Source organism: Nelumbo nucifera, chromosome 3, assembly GCF_055504915.1.
Source record: "Nelumbo nucifera cultivar China Antique chromosome 3, China Antique-T2T, whole genome shotgun sequence".
NCBI classification, from domain to species: Eukaryota; Viridiplantae; Streptophyta; class Magnoliopsida; order Proteales; family Nelumbonaceae; genus Nelumbo; species Nelumbo nucifera.
The window spans coordinates 66,435,839-66,459,564 of record NC_142651.1 but is presented as its reverse complement, the minus strand read 5'-3'; the positions used below and the strand labels follow the sequence as shown (position 1 = coordinate 66,459,564).

At 40.4% G+C, this 23,726-nt stretch overlaps 1 protein-coding gene across 1 annotated transcript in view; it reads right to left on the bottom strand.

Annotated features, from left to right (window-relative positions):
* LOC104588916 (signal peptide peptidase-like 2) overlaps nt 1-23,726 on the bottom strand; it is a 140,151-nt gene that overhangs the window by 27,042 nt on the left and 89,383 nt on the right. The window lies entirely within an intron of this gene.

Sequence of the window (23,726 nt, the reverse complement as noted above, 5' to 3'; positions counted from 1 at the left end):
CTCCCATTCTGCAAGATCCTATAAAACCCTAGTTTGGGTGGTTAAAAGTAGTTTTTTTTGCTTGGGATAGCAAGTCTAGGTTAGTAAAGCCATAATTTGATTTTCATTTGCATCTATTCACTCAATGGAGCAAACTAGAGGAGAAGCCAAGTATCCCACAAATTATGGGTTTGGACATGGGGGGTCAATGACAACTCTGTTAGGGGTAGTGACCACTGTGGAAGTTGGATGGAACCTGTTTCGACTGTTGCTACAGTAGTTCGAACCAGTAAGGAGAAGAAGAGAAGAAGAAGAAGAAGAAGATGAAAGAACTGTCGAACCTGATAGACTAAACCCTATCAGTCGACCTCTTAATAGTGATTAGGCTCTAATTAATTGTATAAAGACTAAACTGCCCCCACTTAAGTATGGGACAAAGAGTCTCTAATAAGACTGCCACATAAGCACATAACTTAACAAAGGTGAGTTGACTAATCTACCCTTATTCGGCTAACTCTAACACTCCCCCTCAAGTTGGAGAATATATGTCATATAATCCCAGCTTGTTACATATATATTTCACTCTCCCTAAGCTTAAGGCTTTTGTAAACAAATCTGCCCACTGATTACCTGAGCCTACGTGTTTTGTGCTTATCTCTCCAGTAAGAACCTTCTCCCTCACAAAGTGGCAATCAATCTCTGTGCTTTGTTCTCTCATGAAAAACAGGGTTGGATGAGATATGAAGCGCAACTTGATTGTCACAGTACAATTTCACAGGTTTATCCATGTGGAACCCGATTTCTTGTAGGAGATTCCTCAACCATACTAATTCACATGTAGTGTGTGCCATGGCTCTGTACTCGGCTTTAGCATTGCTTCTAGCCACAACCGTCTGCTTTTTACTCTTCCACGTTACAAGATTTCCTCCAAGAATTGTGCAGTAACCTGTAGTAGATCTTCTATCAGACACAAAGCCTGCCCAATCTGCATCTGTGTACCCAACTACTTCAAGTTTTCCTCCTGGATTATACAATAGCCCATGGCCCAGAGCTCCCTTCAGATATCTTACAATTCTAAGAACTGCATCCCAGTGAGATATACGAGGGTTCTGCATAAATTGGCTCACCACACTGACTGCAAAGGAGATGTCTGGTCTCGTGATAGTCAAATAGTTCAGCTTCCCCACTAGTCGTCTATACCTTCTAGGATCATCAAATATTTTCCCTGTATCACTGCTCAACTTAACATTTGGTTCCATAGGAGTCTCAGCCGATTTTGCACCTAACAGTCCTGTTTCGTCCAGTAGATCGAGAACATATTTTCTTTGGCACAGGTTTACACCTTGTGTTGATCTAGCAACTTCTATACCCAAGAAATACTTCAATGTCCCAAGGTCATTTGTTTGAAAATGATTTTGCAGAAAGACCTTTAGTTTGTCGATCCCCAATTTGTCATTGCCAATTATGACGATATCATCCACATAGATTACTAATTTAATCTTTCCGACTTCTGAGTCATAGCTGAACACTGAGTGATCAACCTGGCATTGTTTCATTCCAAAATCACCACTTCACTAAACTTCCCGAACCAAGCACGGGGCGATTGTTTCAACCCATAAATTGCCTTTTTCAGTCTGCACACCTTACCATCCTCCCCCTGAGAAACAAAGCCAGGTGGTTGCTCCATATATACCTCCTCCATAAGGTCACCATGAAGGAAGGCATTTTTTATGTCAAGTTGAAATAGGGGTCAATCATACATAATTGCCAGGGAAATTAACACATGAATAGAGCCAATCTTAGCCACTGGAGAGAAGGTCTCCATATAGTCCACTCCATACAACTGTGAATAACCTTTAGCAACAAGTCTGGCCTTCAGACGCTCCACACTACTATCTGCCAAGTATTTAACAGTATACACCCATTTACAACCCACAACATGCTTACCAGGTGGAAGAGTAGTGAGCTCCCACGTGTGAGTATGCTGAAGAGCAGAGAGTTCCTCCTCCATTGCCTGCCTCCACTCAGGTGAGCTAAGAGCCTCTTGGACATTGTTAGGTATGGAAATAGATGACAATAGTGAAACAAACTAGCAATGTGAGGCGGAAAGGTGAGATACTGAAACAAAATTGGAAATGGGATGGAGAATAGAACTACGTTTACCTTTCCGTAAGGCAATGGGTAGATCAAGTCCTGAGGGTTCAACAACAGGAGCAACGACAGGATCCGCGGACAAGGTAGAAGCTGGAGAAGGGACCGGTGTCGTTTGACGTGTATACACTTGCCGAATTGGTGGTCGTTCAGTAGGGATCTGCACTAGATGAGGTGACGAGTCAACTCCAACAGGAACACCCAGAACGGGATCACTGACCGGAAGAGGAAGAGGAAGTAAAGGTGGAGACGAAGATGTTTCAGTTCCTGAGAAGAAGGGGACAGACTAAAAAAATGTGACATCAGGACAGACATAGCACTTCCGAGTAATGGGATTATAACACTTGTACCCTTTTTGAGTCCGAGAGTAGCCAAGAAAGACACACTTAATGGAGCGTGCATCCAACTTGTCTATTCCAGGACTCAGATTGTGAACAAAGCACACACAGCCAAAGATACGAGGTGTTAATGGAAAGGGAGACAAGGTGGGGAACAAGATAGAAAAGGGAGACTGACCATGAAGAATGAAGGAGGGCATCCGATTAATGAGGAAACACGCAGTAAGTACATCACTCCAAAACCGTTTAGGAACACTCATATGATGAAGAATTAACCGAGCAGTTTCAAGGAGATGACGGTTCTTTCGTTCAGACACCCCATTTTGTTGAGTGGATGCACATGAAGTTTGATGGATGATGCCATGCTGTTCTAAATACTGTTGAAAGGAAGTAAGAAAGTATTCATGACCATTATTTGAATGAAGAACTTTGATTGGAACACCAAATTGTGTACGTATTTTAGCATGAAATTTTTGAAAAATGGAAAATAGTTCACTCCTTTATTTCATTAAGTAAATCCATGTCATCCTTGAACAATCATCAATAAAAGTGACAAAATACTTGTAACCATTATAAGACTATTTTGATCGGGCCCCAAACATCTAAATGAACCAAAGCAAAAGGACTCAACATACGACTTTCAACTCTAGGACTAAAGGGAACACGACGATGTTTCCCATACTGACACGACTCACACTGTAACGACGACAAATGACTCAAAGACGAAACTAGTACCTTGAGTGCCTTAAGAGATGAATGTCCTAGTCGACAATGCCACTATAGAGGAGTGAGAGAAGTCTGAAGTGCAACAGACGATCCACCACCGTCAAGGTAATACAATCCACCAGCTTCATGCCCCCCCACCAATCTTTTTTCCCGTCTTGAGATCCTGAAAAACACGAGGAAGGGAAAAAAGTAACAGAACAGTTAAGAGTCTTGGTTAATTTATTAACGGACATAAGATTGAATGGAAACTTAGGGACGTATAGAACAAATGATAAAGAAAGATAAACCATGTCAACATTGCCAACACCACAGATGGGAGAGGATGAACCATTGGCAAGGGTAACAGTTTGAGATGTGGAAGTTTCAGAGAGGGAAGAAAACACACTTGGAGTCCCAGTCATGTGATCAGAGGCTCCAGAGTCAATAATCTAGGGAGAGGTTTTAGATGATAGGCAAGCTATACCTGAGTGGGCAAGAGTAGCAGTAGTGTGCTGTGAAGTAGACTGAAGGAACCGCTCATACTCATCACGCGGTACACTCACCATCTCCCTCCCGGAAATAGATGTAGATGTGGAAGGAGTTAGGTCTGCCTATTGATTATCACTGATGTCAACCCCACTAACTAGAACATGATTGGCCCATGTAGAGGGAGGACCAAGGAGATCATAACAGAACTTTACCAAATGTCTTTCCCTACCACAGTGGGTACACTTCCTTGTAGAGTTGTTTTTTTCTTTGCCACGGCCTCCCCCTGAGTCACGACCACCACCTCGGCCAAATATGGAACCTCCACGACCTCCTCGGGAGGCATGTCCTCCCCCTTTTGTACCACGTCCACCTCCTCTGGCTGTCACAAATGCTAATCTATCAGACTGTGTGGGATTCTCTGTTTGTCCCAAAGAAATCCTACGAAGCCGTGCAAATACTTCCTCAAGTATAGGAAGGGTAGAGCCCCCCAATATTTGGGCCCTAACTGGTTCATACTCTAATTTCAACCCCACTAAGAACCTTGTGACATCTAGTTGTTCCCTCTGTTGTTGCTGAACCTTAACATCTAGAGTGAGAGGATGATAGACATTGAGTTCATTTCTGAGGTTCTTCATACTGGCATAGTACTCTTCTAGGGTTTTATTTCCTTGTTGCAGATCAAAGTACTCCTGATAGAGCTGATATACCCTTGTAGTATTATCTTGCCCAGAATACAGCTTCTTGGCATGTTTCCATGTCCTTAGTTGTATCTAAGAACATGAAGTTGGCACTTATTTTGGGTTCCATACTATTCCATAGCCATGTCATGATTTGTGCATCTTCCTGTTCCCAATCATCAAACCCTAGAGAGTCAGCCGGTGGTTTATCTTCTTTCACATGCTTCACTTTCCTCTTTGCCTTGAGAAAAACTTCCACTGACTTGGCCCATGGAACATAGTTCTCCCCATTCAGTTTAATTGAGGTCATCTGTACACTTAGATAGTTAGAGGAAACCACCACACTAGGTTTCTGATCACTACAGCCATCTCCTATTGCTGCCATGATACTCTTTCAATGCTGTCTCTAATCTGAATTCCAGTCACCAACTAAGTGCTGCTGTCAGGAGTTTGATGTTCCAGAACCTACAGCAGTCCCTGAACACAATGATAGATACACAAGCCTTTGTTCTTGTCCACACCACTACTGATTTCACAAAACCACGAACCACACCGACATTAATTCAGCACTTAATAACCACATGCAAGCCCTCTTACAACTACTCAACAGAGATTGTGCATCACAAGTACCACCACACAGCCATAGCTGTTACACACGGTACAGACTTGTCTAACACTTTTAAGAGGGCACTACAAGACCAAAGAGAACTCAACTAGTGCCACTGCATTACACCTTGCACCATTTGGCCACCTACAGTAGCCCCTACACCATTCGGCCACCTGCAACAGCCCTTGCACCATTTGGTCACTGTAAACACAGCCTGTTCTTGTTTTTTTTTCCAAGAACCAGGGCAACAACCAACCTAGTTCTCTAGGTTCTTGAAGATTTTCAACCCAGAAATACCAACAGCACAAAGAGAAGGGATAACCAACCTTATTTTGAGAGCTTCAGCCAACCATTCACTACTGAAGTCGTTTTCTTAAGAAAGGAGGTTCTGTACACCAGAGAGAAAGAAGAGCTGAGATGTTTCAGGCCTAGGACGAACCAGTTTTCTCCATTGACAGCTCAGAAAAGAAAAGGAGAGAACTGAAGCACGAACTGAAGTTGTCACGAACTGAAGCAGGTCACGAACCTTGCTCTGATACCATGTTTCAACTGCAGCTACAGTAGTCCGAACCAGTAAGGAGAAGAAGAAAGAGAAGGAGAAGAAGAAGAAGAGAAGAAGAAGAAGATGAAAGAACTGTAGAACCTGATAGACTAAATCCTTTCAGTCGACTTCTTAATAGTGATTAGGCTCTAATTAATTGTATAAAGACTAAACTGCCCCCACTTAAGTATGGGACAGAGAGTCTCTAATAAGACTGCCACATAAGCACATAACTTAACAAAGGTGAGTTGACTAATCTACCCTTATTTGGCTAACTCTAACAGAACCGATTATTTAGCTTAGTCTTAGTTAATTAAGATACATGTATGTAGTAGAGGAAAATGGGGTTACATCACCGGGAGCAAGAAGAAATCGACAGAGGATGACCCTACCTATGAAAGGCAAATGCGGGAAAATTACATAGTAATGGGATGGTTAGTGAATCTATGCAGCCATATATTAGTCAGCACTATGTGTGGATGGAAATTACAAAGGATGTGTGGGACAGTGTCACAGGGACCTATTCCCAAAAGCTAAATGTTGCCCGGGCCTACATATTGAAGAATGATGTGAATAATCTAAGACAGGCGGTGAAGCCCTTAGTTGCCTACTTCTCCATGCTGAAATCTCTTTGGAAGGAGATTGATTTGATGGTAATCAGATTTTGGAGTTCCTCACTGAACTCAACCCAGAGTATGATATTGTGAGGTAGAACATTTTGGCAAAGGGTGAGGTGACTTTGTCTCAGGCTTATGCTATGGTGAGTAGCGAGGAGAATAGAAGACAAGTTCAGTCTGTAGAGTTGTAGGTTGATCACTATGTTAATGCTGGGATGAAGCCGAAGATCAACACTAGGAAGATGTTATCCGTGAGTACTGCAAGAAGCCCAAACATACTAAAGGCACTTATTGGAAGCTGCACCTAAATCTCATTTTTGCCAAACTCAAGAATGGAAACAATAGAAAAAGGATTGAGAGTGGAAAAGGGGGAAATGTAAATGTAGCCATCTCCTCACAGAGTGAACAAGGGTAGAGTGGTGAGAATTCAGTGGGAGAGTAACATGCAGCCGCCAGGGCTGAGTATGAAAAGTGTGTCCGAATAATCAGTCATTTAGATTCTACTGCTACAACATCTGCTTCATCAGAGACCGTCCCTTCCTCTGCATATGCACACTCAGGTATTTGTGCCACTAAAAATCATGCTACTATTTTAGGTACTCATAAAATCCCTTGGATAATTGAAGGTCATTCTTCCTTATTAGGCTTGGAATGGACAATTTAGATGCATGATCCACTATGTCTATCTTTCTTGGTTATTCTAGGACTCAGAAAGGGTATAAGTGTTATAACCCCAGTTCCCAACGTTCTTTTGTGTGTCCCAATGTTACATTCTTCAAGTTTGTTTAGTTGTAACTTTTGTGTGTCCCAAGTGTTACATTCTTTCCTTTTTTGGCTCTTGAGACCACTCTTTTATGTTGTAACTTCTGTACACTCTTCTTTTGTTTTATTCTGTTTGTATTCATCCGAACTGAGAAGAAAGAAGAGAGAGAGGAGAGAGGAGAGAAGAAGAAGAAGAAGAAGAAGAAGAAGGAGGAGGAGGAGGAGGAGGAGGAAGAAGAAGAACAGTGTCGAACTGAGAAGTCCAAAAGTCCAACCCAGTTGACCATTCATTTAGAATTGATAAACATGTATACAAAGACAGAAATGCCCTTGTCTATGTAGGAGACATACAAAGACTAAATTACCCCTATTTAGTCGATTCTAACACTCCCCCTCAAGCTGGAGAGTATATATCATATAACCCTAGCTTGTTACATATATAGCTCACTCTTCCCAAACTTAACCCTTTTGTGAACGGATCTACCCATTGATCACCTGTTCTCACATGCTCTGTTCTTATCACACCATTGATGACCTTTTCCCTTACAAAGTGGCAATCTACCTCTATGTGTTTAGTTCTCTCATAAAACACTGGATTAGATGAGATGTGAATTGCAGCTTGGTTGTCACAGTATAGCTTCATGGCTTTGCTTATTGAGAACCCAATTTCCTGCAATATATTCTTCAACCACACTAGTTCACCTGCAGTGTGTGCCATGGCCCTATATTCTGTTTCTGCACTGCTCCTTGCTACCATAGTCTGCTTCTTGCTCTTCCATGTCACGGGTTTCCTCCAAGAAAGGTGCAATAACCTGTAGTGGATCTTCTGTCTGATATAGAGCCAGCCAAGTCTGCGTCAGTGCATCCAACTATTTCAAGATCTCCTGGCTTGCCCAATAACCCACGACCTGGAGCCCCCTTCAAATACCGCACAATCCTAAGAACTGCATGCCAGTGAGGTACTCGAGGACTCTGAATAAACTGGCTTACCACATTGATAGCAAATGAGATATCAGGCCTAGTGATAGTTAGATAATTCAGTTTTCCCACTAGCCTTCTATGCCTACCAGGATTATCAAATAATTCACCTGTGTCACTTCCCAACTTCACATTCAATTCCATGGGAGTTTCTGCTGGTTTAGCACCTAGTAACCTTGCTTCTTCCAACAGGTGAAGGACATATTTCCGTTGACAGAGGATTATGGTTTGCTTTGATCTAGCAACTTCTTTACCTAGGAAATACTTCAACTTCCCAAGATCTTTTGTTTGAAAGTGATCTTGAAGGAAAGTCTTCAATCTATCAATCCCAACTCTATCATTTCCAGTTATGACTATGTCATCCACATAAACTACTAGCAAGATCTTCCCGGCCATAGAATCATAGATAAATACTAAATGGTCAACCTAACATTGTCTCATTCCAAACCCCTTCATTACTTCACTAAATTTGCCAAACCAAGCACGGGGAGACTGTTTGAGCCCACAGATCGCCTTCTTGAGCTTACACACCTTACCATCATCCCCGTGAGCAACAAACCCAGGTGGTTGCTCCATGTACACTTACTCTAGGAGATCACCATGGAGAAAGGCATTTTTAATATCAAGCTGAAATAGAGGCCAATCATGCATGATAGCTAAGGAAACCAACACACGTACAGAGCCAATCTTTGCAATTGGAGAAAAGGTTTCGACATAGTCTACACCATAAAGTTGAGAGTACCCTTTTGCAACTAAATGGGCTTTCAGACGTTCCACTCTCCCATTTGGTAGATACTTAATAGCATACACCCATTTACAACCAACAACATGCTTACCTGGGGGAAGATTGGTGAGTTCCCATGTATGATTGTGATGAAGAGCAGAGAGTTCCTTTTCCATAGCTTGTCACCACCCTGGTGAGGTAAGAGCCTCCTAAACATCCTTAGGTATGGATACAAAGGACAATAGGGTAATAAACTTGCGATGGGAAGCAGAAAGGTTAGATACAGAAACATAATTGGATATGGGATGTAGTATGCAACTACATGTACCTTTCCACAATGCAATAGGAAGGTCAAGATCAGAAGGCAATTCGATTGTGGAAGGAGATGGATCTGCCGCCGGAGTAGAAGATGGTGGAGGTGATGGTCTTTGTTGATGAGTACACACTTGACGAATTGGTGGTCTTTCAGTACTCTCTTGCATTGGGAGAGGTGGGGACTCAGGCATAATGGGAACCACCGGAAGGGAAGTATCAACTGGAAGAGGAAGAGGAACCTCTGTAGGTGAAGGAGAGATATCGGAACCCGAGAAGTATGGCACCGATTCAAAAAATGTAACATCAAGGCAAGCAAAGGATTTCCGAGTAATAGGATTGTAGCATTTATACCCTTTCTAGGTCCTAGAGTAGCCAAGGAAGATACATTTAATGGAGCGAGTATCCAACTTGTCTAAACAAGGACCAAGATTCTGAACAAGCACACACGCCCGAAGATCCTGGGAGTCAGGGGATATGGAGACAAAGTGGGAAATAAGATAGAGAACGGAGAACGACCATCAAGAATGAACATGGGCATGGGATTAATAAGAAGACAAGTAGTAAGTACTGCATCACTCCAGAACCGTTTAGGAACATTCATATGATGAAGAAGAGACCAAGCTATTTCAAGTAGATGTTGGTTCTTCCTCTCAGCCACCCCATTTTGCTGAGGGGTGTGGGCACAAGATGTCTGATGAATAATACCATGTTGTTCCAAGTATTGTTGAAATGAAGAAAGAAAATACTCTCTGCCATTGTCAGAACGAAGAATTTTAAGTGAACACCAAATTGTGTACACACATCAGCATGAAAATTTTGGAAGATGGAAAATAATTCACTTCTTTCTTTCATTAAATAAAGCCATGTCATTCTTGAACTGTCATCAACAAAGATAATAAAATATTTGTAACCACTATACGACTCAATTTTAATTGGACCCCAAACATCTGAAATGAACTAACTCAAAAGGACTCAACATACGACTATCAACTCTAGGACAGAAGGAAACCCAATGGTATTTCCCATACTAACATGACTCACACTGTAAAGATGACAGATGAATCAATGACAAAACAAGAAGCTTGAGAGCTTTAAGAGATGGATGGCCGAGTCTACGATGCCACTGAAGAGGAGTCAAGGAGGTTTGAAGTGAAACTGTAGAGCCGCCACCGTCAAGATAATACAATCCGCCAACTTCATGCCCTCCACCAATCTTCTTCCTCGTCGTTAGATCCTGAAAAACACAAGAGGAAGGGTAAAACGTGATAGAACAATTTAGGGATTTGGTGAGTTTACTAACAAACATCAGATTAAAAGGAAACTTGGGAACGTATAAAACAGGAGATAAAGAAAGAGATTATGTGGTCACATTAACAACACCGTAAATGGGGGAAGTAGATCCATTGGCAAGGGTAACATTATTTGATGTAGAGATTGGTGAAATAGAGGAAAACACACCTGGAGTCCCAGTCATGTGATCAGAGGTACTAGAGTCAATTATCCAGGGTGAGGGCTTGGATGCTAGGCAAGCTATACCTGAATGAGCGAGGATGGCGGTGTTCTGATGTGAAGTGGCCTGAAGGAATCTCTCATACTCGTCTTGGAATACTCATCATCTCCTTCCCAGAAGTAGTTGTGACTATAGAAGATACTGGACCAGCTGGTTGAGTATCACTAACTTCACTACCACCAACAGCTGCATGATTAGCCCATGTGGATGGTAGGCCATGCAAATCATAGCAGAAGTTAACTGTGTGCCCTTCTCTCCCACAATGTGTGCACTTCCTAGTTGTGCTCCCCATTCCTCTGCCACGGCCTCCCCCTGAATCATGACCTCCTCCACTATTATGACCACCCATAGGATTACCACGACCTCCCTTAACTGTACGGCCACCTCCTCTATGCCTATAAGAACCACCTCGAGAGCCAACAAGCTGATATGTCAGAAGTTATGTTACTCTCCGTGGGGCTAAGAGGTATCCTACGAAGACGGGCAAACACTTCTTCTAGAGTAGGGAGAGCAGATCCTCCCAATATCTGTGCTCTGACCGGTTCATACTCAGATTTGAGTCCCACCAAGAACCGTGTAACATCTAGTTGTTCCCTTTGTTACTGCTGAATTTTGACGTCCGGAGTTAGGGGATGATAGACATTAAGTTCATTCCGAAGATTTTTCATACTGGCATAATATTCTTCATGAGTCTGATTTCCCTGCTACAAACTGAAATATTCCTGATAAAGCTGATAACCCCTTGTAGTGTTGTCTTGTCCAGAATAGAGTTTCTTGGCATGTTCCCATATATCCCTTGCTGTATCTAAAATCATAAAATTAACACTGATTTTAGGCTCCATACTATTTCACAACCACGTCATGATCTGAGCATCCTCTTGCTCCCAATCACTAAAACCCGGGGATTCAGCACTCGGTTTCTCCTCCCGTACATGTTTCACTTTCTTCTTAGCCTTCAAAAACACTTTCACCAACTTGTCCCACGGAACATAGTTTTCACCATTCAGTTTGATGGATGTCATCTGGACACTCAAAAAATCAGAGATCATCACACTCGATTTCTGGTCACCTCTTGAGTCACCCACCGACGCCATTTCAATCTGCGAAACTGGTTCTGCTCGTCACACACACAAGAAGAAGAGGTTCCAACTACTGCATTACTGTTCTTCAACTACCACATCAGCACACTAATAGTCACCACGAGTTTGCCGTAACATGCATTCAGCCACTTTGAACACTACTGTACTGTGAACAGGCAGAAAAAAAAAACACAGAAAATCTCTCTTGAACTGTTCATTCGAGGGTTCAGACCACCACTACTGCACCAACTCAACCACGACAGCTGCGCATGGTGACAACAGTCCATATGAAAAAAAAAACCTCTTTTTTTCTGTTCACTCAAACTGTTGCACTTGTCCACTGTCACCAGAGGTCAACCCACCAAAACCCTAGAAGTTGCAGCAGAAACCTGGGTTTGCCACAGTCTTCTAACCCAGATTTCGCACACCAGAAAAAATGAAAGAAAGGAGAACGAAGAAGGCTGCAATCTATCTTTATCAGTGGCGCTCTGATACCATGTTTGTATTCAGCCAAACTGAGGGAGGAGGAAGAAGAACAGTGTCGAACTGAGAAGTCCAAAGACCCAACCCAGTCGAACTAAGAAGAAGGAGGAGGAGGAAGAAGAATAGTGTATACAAAGACAGAAATGCCCCTGTCTATGTAGGAGACATACAAAGACTAAATTACTCCTGTTTAGTCGACTCTAACATATTCTTTCTTGTAAGAGGAAGGACACTACTGTCCTTTCCACAACTTTGTACACTTTCATATATAAGATACCTTTTCTGGACATGTGACTCGATAGAACACACCCTTTCATTTCCAGGTTCTTCTCTGATTTGAACTGAGTTTGAGTTGACATGGTATCAGAGCGGGTTTTTTCAACCTGTTCTTGATTGAAATCTGTCTTGGCTTGTGAGATCGACCTATCATCTACTTCAAACTCTGGATCTCTTTGGTTGCTGTACTGATCAACACAACTGTTTTTTTTCTCTGGAAGATCGCCTTCAGCAGTAGGGTTTCCTCTCTTTCTCTCAATTGGCCACTTCAATCACTGTGAAACTTCAGATCTGAAGTTGCCCAGGTCATATTTATATAGATCTACAATTTGTTTCTGGTTCAGATTACATTTGAAGGGTGTTTTACCCTTCTTCTTGTTCGACACTCCAGGAAACTTAGCTTTTTTGGACTGTTATCAGTTCGCAACCTTTGTGTGGCTGTTTTGTGATTGTGTTTTGCTACCTCCTTGTGGTGTGTGATTGGATACACAGTTTGTTTCTTTTTGGACCTTTGGCTGCTCTATTTTCTTAAGTTTTTGTTTCTTTGTTGCTGAAATGCCTATGGAAAAAAGGGATATTCTACCAGTAAAGTTCAATGGGACCAACTATGCGTTTTGGAAATTCCATTTCCAGTTCTATGTTGAAGGAAATGGTCTATGGGGATTTGTGGATGGTTCCACAAACAACCCGATGAGTCTAATTCCAAGGGGCTAAAACAGTGGAAAATTAATAATGGCAGAGTCTGTCTTGGCTTCTTGGTTCCGTTGAACTGAAATTGCTATTCCAATGAGAAGTTATCGGACTTCTAGTGAGATGTTCACCTACATGGAAAAGGTGTACCAACAAGTCAACATCTCTCGTCAGTATCAGATCAAGACAGATTTTTTCTTACAATCAGGGTGAGAAGAAAATATAGGAGTACTATGTTGGCTTTGTGAACTTGTGGATAGAATATGAATTGATTCATATGGGTGAATCCACTTCTACTTGCTACATAAAAAATTTGAAAGAACATTTTGATAGGAGGAAGACCATGCATTTCCTGATGCATCTGAGACCTGAATATGAGATTGCAAGGTCCAACATTCTCAGTAGGGGAACTCCTCTCACACTTGACATAGTTTTGGGAGAACTTCTCAGGGAAGAAACTAGACTCGTTACTCAATCGACCTTGAGGTCGAAATCTGATTCTAGAACAAAGATAGCCTTTCTGATGAACAAATCCAAGCCCAAGATGGACTTGTCCGGAGTACAGTGTTATGAATGCAAGGAATATGGACACATTATCAATTATCTCACACTATCGGAAGAAAAATTTCTGCACTTATTGTAAGCAACATGCGCATATTATTCCTGAAAGTTCTACCTGGCCAGTTGTTAGTGTTATTATTTTATCTTTGCTGTTAGTGTGTTGTCAGCCTAGGATGCTGTCAGCTTGTTTCTTTTCTTCTTTTAATTAGTTTATTATTACGGTGTGCCACCAGGGGTATAAATGTAATATCCCATTTATTATTATGTTATATCATTATAAATAAGAAGTTAAGCGCCGCTAGCAATACTTTTTTTACTTCCAAACTATTTTCCCTCTCTCTTCTCTCCTCTCCTCTCTCTTTTCTCTCTTTACTCTCTCTCCAAGAAAGAAAATATGGTATTAGAGCAAGGTTCTGGGCGATAGGAATCCTTTGTTCTCATAAGAATCACATTCATCCACCCAGTTTTCTAATTTCTAGGACAATACAGGCAAAAAACCCTAATCGGACTGTGTAGAACAACCTGTTCCTGTTTCTTATGGGTTCTCCTTGGTCGTAGCACCAAGGTAGCCATAATAAGAGAGAACCGATGCTGTGAAGACCCTGTTCTCTCTTTGGCCAATGCTATGAAGATTTTTTTCTTTGGATTTGCACCTTTAAACAGGTGTTGTACAGGGGTGTCTGATCCCCTTTGTCATAGGTATGTGCTGTGATGTGTTGATATGTGTAGTGGGTAGCCCATTGAAGACAGAGATTTAAATATCTGGACTGTTTGGTTGTTGTCAGTCAGTTTCAGCAGTATTTTATTATTTCTTTTTGGACTATTTGATTGTTCCTGGACTGTTAGCTGTTGTTGTCCATTTCAGTGGTGTTTCGTTTGGTGTTTAGTGCCTGGACTGAGACTGTGAAAAGTACTAGTTCAGTGGGGACTGGTCGTGTGCATCTGTAGATCAGTTTCTTGACTTGTCATTTGTGTTGCTCTCTATGGCAAATGATGACTCTGCCTCTCCCGGAGTTGCATCAACCCATGGATCAAATGGTATGGGAGGTGAAAACATGTTGTTTCCTATGCCAATTACCCCTTTAATGGCCTGAACTACCTGGAGTGGGCTAAGGGTGTAAAACTATATGTAACAGCAAGGGGAAAAGGTGGTTACATAAATGGAAGGGTGAAAGAACCCAAGAGTGGGACTGCTGAATATGATAGGTGGGACCAAGAGAACAGTATGGTGATGTCTTGGCTTCTTGCAGCCATGGAACCTGATGTGAAGAAGAACTTTATGTGGGCAGATACTGTTGATGAAATATGGGTACAGGCTAAAACCACTTATTCTTAGCAAAGATATTAGGCCAAGGTTTACCAATTACAAGCTGAATCCTCAACCTGTAAGCAGGGGAACAATAGGATACATGGGAAGCATCGGTAACCCTTTTGAGAGGAGGGATACCCCAAAAAGATACATGGAATAGACCAAGGGTCTAACTTACCACGAGACGAAGACAAATCATCCATAAAGGCACGACAAACAAACACTCTCATGGGAATGGAAAATAAAGGAGACTAGGGGAACAACAACTGATGAGGGACCTTGTAGTTCAACACTCTAGAGGGCATGAAATTGCTGACATAAGTAGTTGCAAGTATAGCATCCATCCAAAATCTTTTTGGTACATTCATTTGTAACATCATCCCTCATGCTACCTCAAGGAGGTGTCTGTTCTTTCTTTCTACTACACCATTTTGTTGTAGTGTTCTTGCACATGATCTCTTGTGAATATATCCATGAGAGGCAAAGAACTCATTAAGCTCACCATGGAAATATTCATTTGCATTATTGGATTGAAAGATTTGGATTTCAACATGAAACTGTGTAAACACTATCCTATGGAAGTCTTTCACAATCTTTGGAACTCCATATTTGTTACGCATGGGAAATACCCATGTATAGTGGGAGAAATCACCAATCAATGTGATAAAGTACTTATACCCGCCCTTAGAGGTTATAGTAGTTGGCCCCCATACATCAGAGTACACAATATGGAATGAAAAATTTTATCTTTTATTACTTGAATGAAATGTTGTTCTACATTGTTTACTCAACTAACAAGTTTAACACTGGAAATCTGACTCTGAACATGACTTAAATAAAAAAGGAAACAATGACTTCACTATTTCAAATGAAACATGACCCAACAGACTATGCCACTTTGACTCTTATTTGACTGACTATATGACTTTGAGGATGACATCGAGTGACTAGCCTTGTTCTCAATAATGTAGAGACCATCCACTAAGCTTCCTCTACCAATCGTCTTCCCAAAAGTTAGATCCTGAAAAAACACATGAACCAAGAAAAAAGGTTACACTACAATTTAAAGACCTTGTCGTACTGCAAAGCGCAGGAGCTGAAGAACGAAATTTGGAATTTTGTTAATTTTTTTATAGTTTTGTGTACTTGGACAGTATGGGTATTTTGTAATTTTAACTAGTGTTGTGTGGGGCCTGGGCTATAAAATTTTGTTCCTCTAGTTTAGTAGGGCTTATCTTTCAATTTTCAATTTATTTGCACTAGTAGATAGAATGTTATTGTATTTCTTGATGCACAAGACAAGGAGTGGCATTTTTGTAATTATGGTGAACAGTATTCCGGGCCACAAGTCACTCCATATAAATAGATGTATTCTCTTCCTTTTGAAGCTAATGAAAGAATGGAGATTTCTTAAGAGCTCTCTTCCTGTATGAAGTGATTCCTACAAACCCTAGAGTGATTCTAGGACCCCTTGGTGTGATTCCTTGGGATTTCTCTCTTTCCTCTTTCTCTACCTTCTCTCTCTCTCTCTCTCTCTCCTCTCTCTTTCTATCTTGTGTTAGTTTGTTGCAGTCCTACTACATTAGTTTAAGAAACACAATAACTTTTTATCTACTAAATAAACTATAAATTGAAAGATAAGCCATACTAAACTAGAGGAACAAGATGTTATAGCCCAAGCCCCACACAGGACTAGTTAAAATTACAAAAATACCCATATTGTCCAAGTATACAAAACTATAGAAAATTTAAGAAAATTCCAAATTTCATTCTTCAACTCCATTATTTTGGTATCAAAGCTAATGATTAGTCACCATGTTCTCACAAGTGACCGATTCTATTGGCCTAGGGCATCATTTAAACAATCTCATGGGTCTAGAATCAATGATGATAGGGTTTTTGAACCATATGAAGGGTCTATGGTTGATTTACTTGAGAAATTGGTGGAAGAAAGTAGATCTAGTAACGTTGGCTATAGGCGTAAGGTTTTGAAGAATGTTAGAAGAGAAAGGGAAGTGCCTAATTTCCAAGCAGATGAAGACAGACAAGCATTCATTAATTGGATTGCTATACTAGAAGAATATTTTGATTGGCATGATATGTCTGAAAAACAAAGATTTAGATTTGCACGTATGAAACTCACGGGTATTGCTAAAGTATGGTAGAGAACTCTTGAGAAATGACTAGAAAATAGAGGTGAATATCCTATTACTACATGGGCAAAGATGAAGATGTATTTGCAAGAAAAGTACATTCCACAATACTTCCATGATGATCTATATGTGGAGTTGACTAGTCTCAAGCAAGGTATGCTATATGTAATTCAATATATGCATAAGTTTGATGAATTATATATTAGATGTGACATTACAGAAAGTGAAAGGCACAAATCAGTTGAAGATAAAGAAGATGATGCCTTTGAATTGGCTCTTAAGATAGAGAAGAAGCAACTGATTACAACAAAGAATTTGAAGCCAATGAGAAGAAAGTACAAAGTTGAAGGTAAAGAAGATGATTTCTTGCATGTTGATGCCCATCTTGGAGCTAAAGTTGTGAATGAAGAATTTCAACCTATAGAAGTTGTAAACATTGAAGATCAAAAGGGTGCAAGCCAAGAAAATATTAGAATTGTTGAAGAAGGAACTTCCAAAACCTATTTTCTATTCTTCATGTCTTTGGTTGTGTGATTTGTTCACCTTCCAGCACATGAGCACACAAAGCTTACTCCCCAAACAGCAATGTGTGCTTTTGTGGGGTATAGCCCTGATCATAAGGGCTTCCTTTGCTATGATCCTCAATCTCGTCGAATTCGTATACCCAGCAATGTCATCTTGCTTAAAAACATTACCCTTTTTTGCACATATTGCTAGATTACCTACTACTTCCATCTCGATGCTTTATTCTTTTGATTCTGCAGGTTCTTTTGATTCACCTCCTATTCCAGAAATGCTCCATGTCTATTTCAGGAAGAGGCTATCTGCTCCGGCTCCTATCGCTCTACCCCCTTCATCACCAAAAGTTAATCCATCATCTCTAGCCACGAGTTCCTCTTCTTCTCTTGATCCTATAAGTACACCTACACCTATCCATGATCCCCAACCATTCTCTAATCCCCCTTTACGTCGTTCACTCATGTTTCTCGCCCTCCTGACCGCTATGGTTTTCCTTCAAGCCATAGCTCCTCTGCTGTTTTGTTTGTCACAGATGTTCCCACATCACACCGGAAGGCTATGGCTGTCCTACATTGGAAAGAAGCCATGGATACTGAGCTCCAAGCTCTTATTGATAATGATACTTGGGACAAGGTTCCTACCCCTCCAGATGACTCTCTAATTGGAAGCAAGTGGGTATATTTAGTGAAACTTAACTCTGACAAGAGCCTTGATAGATACAAGGCACATTTGGTGGCACAAGGGTATAAGCAGAAGTATGGGATAGATTATGATGAGAGATTTGCCCCTGTAGCTAAGATGACCACTGTTCATCTATTGTTGGCTATATTTACATGTAAACACTAGGACTGGGAGATTCATCAGTTGGATGTCAAAAATGCTTTCTTACACAGGGATCTCAAGGAAACTGTTTACATGAAGCCTCCACCAGGATATTGTGATGGTTCTCCCTGTGTGTTGTCTTAAAAAGTCCTTGTATGGTCTTAAACAAGCCCCTAAGGCATGGTTTGAGAAATTTCGTTTAGTGATCACAGATTCGGGATTCACTCAGAGCTCTTCAGATTATTCACTATTCATATCGAGACATCCCCAAGTAATTATGCTATTACTTTTGTATGTGGATGACATTCTTATTACCGGTGATGACAGTCATGGCATTTCTTCTTTGAAACAACTTCTCAATTAGTCCTTTAAGATGAAGGACCTTGGCCATCTGACTTATTTCTTGGGGCTAGAAGTCACTCATTCTTCCCATGGGCATTTTGTTAATCAACACAAGTATGCAATGGATCTTGTGAAATCTACAAACCTGAGTGATGACAAACAGGTTGACACGCCTCTTGAGATGAATATGAAACTTTCAAAGGATGATGGCGACCCCCTAGAAGACGCTACTCTTTATCGACAACTTGTTGGTAGTCATATCTACCTCACCATGACATGTCTAGATATCTCTTATGTTGTCCAAGTGGTCGGTCAGTTTGTCTCTTCTCCTCAACAACTGCACATGACTGTAGTTCGTCGTATTATGAGATACATTCGTGGAACCCTTTCACATGGCATTTTCTTTCCTACATCTTTTCTCAGCTTATCCGCTTATGCAAATGCTGATTGGATAGGATGCCCAGGTACTAGATGCTCCACTATTGGCTAGTGTTTTATTCTTGGTGACTCTCATATCCTGGAAGTATAAAATGCAACCAACTATCTCCAAGTCTTCTACTGAGGCTGAGTATAGGGCTGTGTCCTCCGTCTACAGTGAAATTATATGGCTAAGAGCCCTCCTTGATGACCTTGGCATCTCCAGTTCCTATTAATGTTGATAATGTGAGTGCTATCAAGATTGCATCCAACCCTGTCTTCCATGAGCAAACCAAACATATAGAGGTTGACTGCCACTTCATTAGAGATCAATTTTCTACTGGACACATATCTTTGTCACACGTGTCTTTTTCCCTATAGCTTGTTGACTTATTCACAAAGGCTATGACCCGTGCTTGTCACCAGTTTCTAGTTGACAAACGGATGCTCGTACCTCAGCATCAGTTTGAGGGGGGTGTAGATATTGATTTATGTCTCTTACATTTTCTTTCCTTTTTTAGCTCTTGGGACCACTCTTTTATGTTGTAACTTATGTACACTATTCTTTTGTTTTATTCTTTCTTGTAAGAGGACACAACTGTCATTTCCATAACTTTGTACACTTTCATATATACGATAACTTTTCTAGGCATGTGACTCGATAGAACACACCCTTTCATTTCTTGGTTCTTCTTTGATTTGAACCGAGTTGACACCATTCCCATTGAGGACCCCATTCCTCTTGTTCCAATTGTGACCAAGCTCCCGCCTCTAATGCAACTTCCTATTGAACGACCACCCATCCAACAAGCATATACACATCAACATGTACTGGCTCTTCCTCCAGCTTCCTCACCGTTGGCAAATCCAGCATTGTTGCCGCACCTGCCCCACCCCTTGTCTCTAACCTTGGTCTTCCTATTGCATTGCGGAAAGGTAAACATAGTTGCACCCTTCATCCCATTTTAAATTATGTTTCTGTATCTCACCTTTTTGCTTCCTATCGCCAGTTTGTTTATATGTTGCCTTTTGTTTCTATTCATAAGTATGTCCGGGAAGCACTTGCCTCTCCAGGGTGGCGCCATGCAATGGAAGAAGAACTCTCAACTCTGGCTTATAATCATATGTGGGATCTCACCATTCTCCCTCCTGGCAAACATGTTGTAGGTTTTAAATGGGTATACATTATCAAGTATTTACAAGATGGTAGTGTAGAGTGGTTGAAAGCTCAGTTAGTTGCAAAAGGCTACTCACAGTTGTATGGTGTTGACTACACATAGATCTTCTCTCCTATTGCTAAGATTGGTTCAGTCCATGTTTTGAAATCCCTAGTTACTATGTATGATTGGCCTTTGTTTCATCTGGACATCAAGAATTATATGGTGACCTTCTTGAGGAGGTCTATATGGAGCAACCACCAGGGTTTGTAGCTTAGGGGGAGGATAGTAAGGTGTGCAGACTCAAGAAGGCCATTTATGGACTTAAACAGTCTTCCCATGCATGGTTTGGTAGATTCAGTGAAGTGGTGAAAGAATTTGGCATGATACAGTGTCAGGTTGACCATTCAGTATTTAGCTACGATTCAGATTGATTGACTAACATTGTTATTATCAGTAGTGACAGTTTGGGGATTGATAGGCTAAAGATCTTTCTACATGATCACTTCCAGACAAATGATCTTGGAAAATTAAAAGATTTCTTGGGGATAGAAGTAGCGAGGTCTAAGCATGGTATTAATTTGTTCCAAAGGAAGTGTGTTCTTGATCTGTTAGAAGAGACATGATTATTAGGTGCCAAACTTGCCAAAACACCCATGGAATCAAATGTCAAGTTAAGTTGTGATGCAGGTGAAGAATTTGAAGATCTTGAAAGGTATAAGAGGTTGGTGGGCAAGTTGAATTACCTAACCATTACTCGGCTAGATATCATTTGTAGTTAGTGTGGTGAGTCAATTTATGCAGAACCCCTAGGTTCCACATTGGGATGCAGTTCTAAGGATTGTATGGTACTTGAAGAGAGCTTCAAGTCGTGGCTTATTATATAAGAGTGGAAGAAGTCTTAAGATAGAGGGATACACAAATGTTGATTGGGCTGGTTCAATATCTGATAAGAGGTCCACTACAGGTATTGTACCTTTCTTGGGGGCAATTTGGTGTCATGGAAGAGCAAGAAGATAGTGGTGGCAAGTAGTGCTAAAACTGAATATAGAGCCATGGAACACACTACATGTGAATTAGTATGGTTGAAGAACCTCATATGAAGCTATATTGTGACAACCAAGCTGCAGTCCACATTTGTTCGAATCTAGTTTTCCATGAAAGAACAAAACATATAGAAATTGATTGTCACTTTGTGAGGGAGAAGGTACTTAGTGGAGTGATAAGTACTGCATATGTAAATACAACAAGTCAATGGACAGACATTTTCACCAAAGGTTTGAGTCGAGGAAGAGTGTGGATTACATATTTAACAAGTTGGGACTAATGACATATACTCACCAGCTTGAGGGAGAGTGTTAGAATCGGCTGTAGAGGGGTAGTTTGATCATTTTGGTTTATGCTAAGAGTGAGGTGTAATGTCTTATGTTTTGGTTTAAGTGTTGTGTCCCATACTTAAGTAGGTGCATAAATGTCTTTGTTCTTTTAATTAGAAATCTATAAATAACATCTGGCCAACTAGAGAGATAGAATTCTCTAGTTCAAACCAGCCTTTCTCTTCTATTTCTTCTTCTCTCCTCTTCTCTTTGTTGTCTCTTCTCTCTCTTTCTTCTCTACTCTTTCTTCTGTTATTTACAACTGAAACAAGTACAGGTCTGAACCATAACAGAGAAGAACACAGTCTTAGAGATTGAAAGGATTAATGAGAGTCATGGAGATAGAAAGATTTGTGAGGGTCCTCCTAATGCAGTTAAAAGATGAGGCACCAGAAATTCAACAGATCTGTGACAGTTTCAAAGGTGTTTTCTAGATAGAAGGGGGCCTATTTGGGGTTGGAATTAAAAAGAGGGTGAAGAAGACAAAAAAAGTTGTCAAGAAAAAGAAAGAGGATTCTAATATTTCTGTAGGAAGTTTGGGGTGCGTGAGTTCTGTTTCTTTTGAATGAAGGCATAGATAGAGAGGTCTGTCAGGTTTGGTCTCTAGAAAAGTAAGATGAGGGTCAAGTCCTGGGTCGGCTTGTGATCTAATTGGGTGTGTGGGCTGGGTGTGGAGTGTTCAAGGTTTTTCTTGTTTGGGGTTGATCTGTGGTTTGTTTCTCTGGGTGTGGAGTGTTCAAGGTTTTTCTTGTTTGGGATTGATCTGTTGTTTGTTTCTCATAGGATTCCTTCATTTCTTTCTCAATAGATGATATCATTAGAAAGTGGGGGGAAGTGACCAAAACTTCAACCAAAAAGCTGGCGATTCAAACGTGATGGCTACCATCGGGAGGGGATTTTTTAAGCTTAAATTTGATGGTAGGAGTCTAGGGAATCCAGGGTCATTAAGCTTAGGGCAGTTATCCAGGGTGTCCAGTGGACAAGCATCATGCCTTACTAAATTACTATGAGGGAGATTGGATGGTGGTGAGTATGTGGCTGATGAATAGGAGTGCTTTGTGAGCATATTGAAATGAAATGAAGAAATTTGGATGGTTTACTAAATATGCAAGTGAAAAATCCAGTGGGTACCAAGATCAACTAATTGCATGGCTGAGACATCAGCAAAAAGGGATAGCAACGAATTAGTATTTTTTATTTTTATTTTTTTTGGGGGGAGGGCTCAGTTGAAAATTAAATCATATGGTAGGGATACTAGTTACTATGTTATTAGTTAATTACCATTAGTATTTAATAAAATTGATGGTTAATTATCAAATAAAAAATCTACTTCTGGGTATTGTACATCTGCTTAGGGCCAAACTAGTTACTTGGAGAAGTAAAAAGCAGTTAGTGGTGACTCATTTTGATGTAGAGTTGAATATATGGTGATGGCATATAAAGCTTGTGGATTTTGGATAAAAGATTCCTTTACATGAATTTGAATGCAAGGCTTTATAAACCTATATTTTCATAATCAGGCTGCATTAAGTATTGATTACAGTCTAGTATAACATGACAAAACTAAGCATTTTGAAATGTATAGGCATTTTCTTAGAGAGAAGATGGTCTATAAGGAGAGATGCCTACCATTTGTGAAAATTGAATATAAACTGGTTGATATTTTAATACAAGGCTGTTGAGATAGTCCAGCTGAATACTGTTCTTAACAAGATAGATGTTTGCAATGTAGTGGGACTAATTTTATATGTATGTTGTATGTAGCAGGAAAAGTGTCATTTTACTATATTTCTCATAATGAATAAAATACTTAAGAGTACAGAAATCAATAAAATTTCAACAATTAAAGAGCTTACAACCTCCTTAAAATAATTTATTCATTAAAAGGCAAATCAATAAATCATTCAGATCACCACTTCAGATGTTATCAAATGGCTACTTAAGACAAATATAATGAATTTCCTTTTGTTTATTGCTTTGAATTCTGTACACATATACATAAGGTTCTAAACACAAGAGGTCTTCTTATAAATGAAACTAAACTGTTATGAAATAAAAGTAAAAATAAAAATAAAAATAATGGTTAAACACCAATGCTTATCTATACAAAGCATAATATATATTGACTATTGTATTTTACCATGGATAT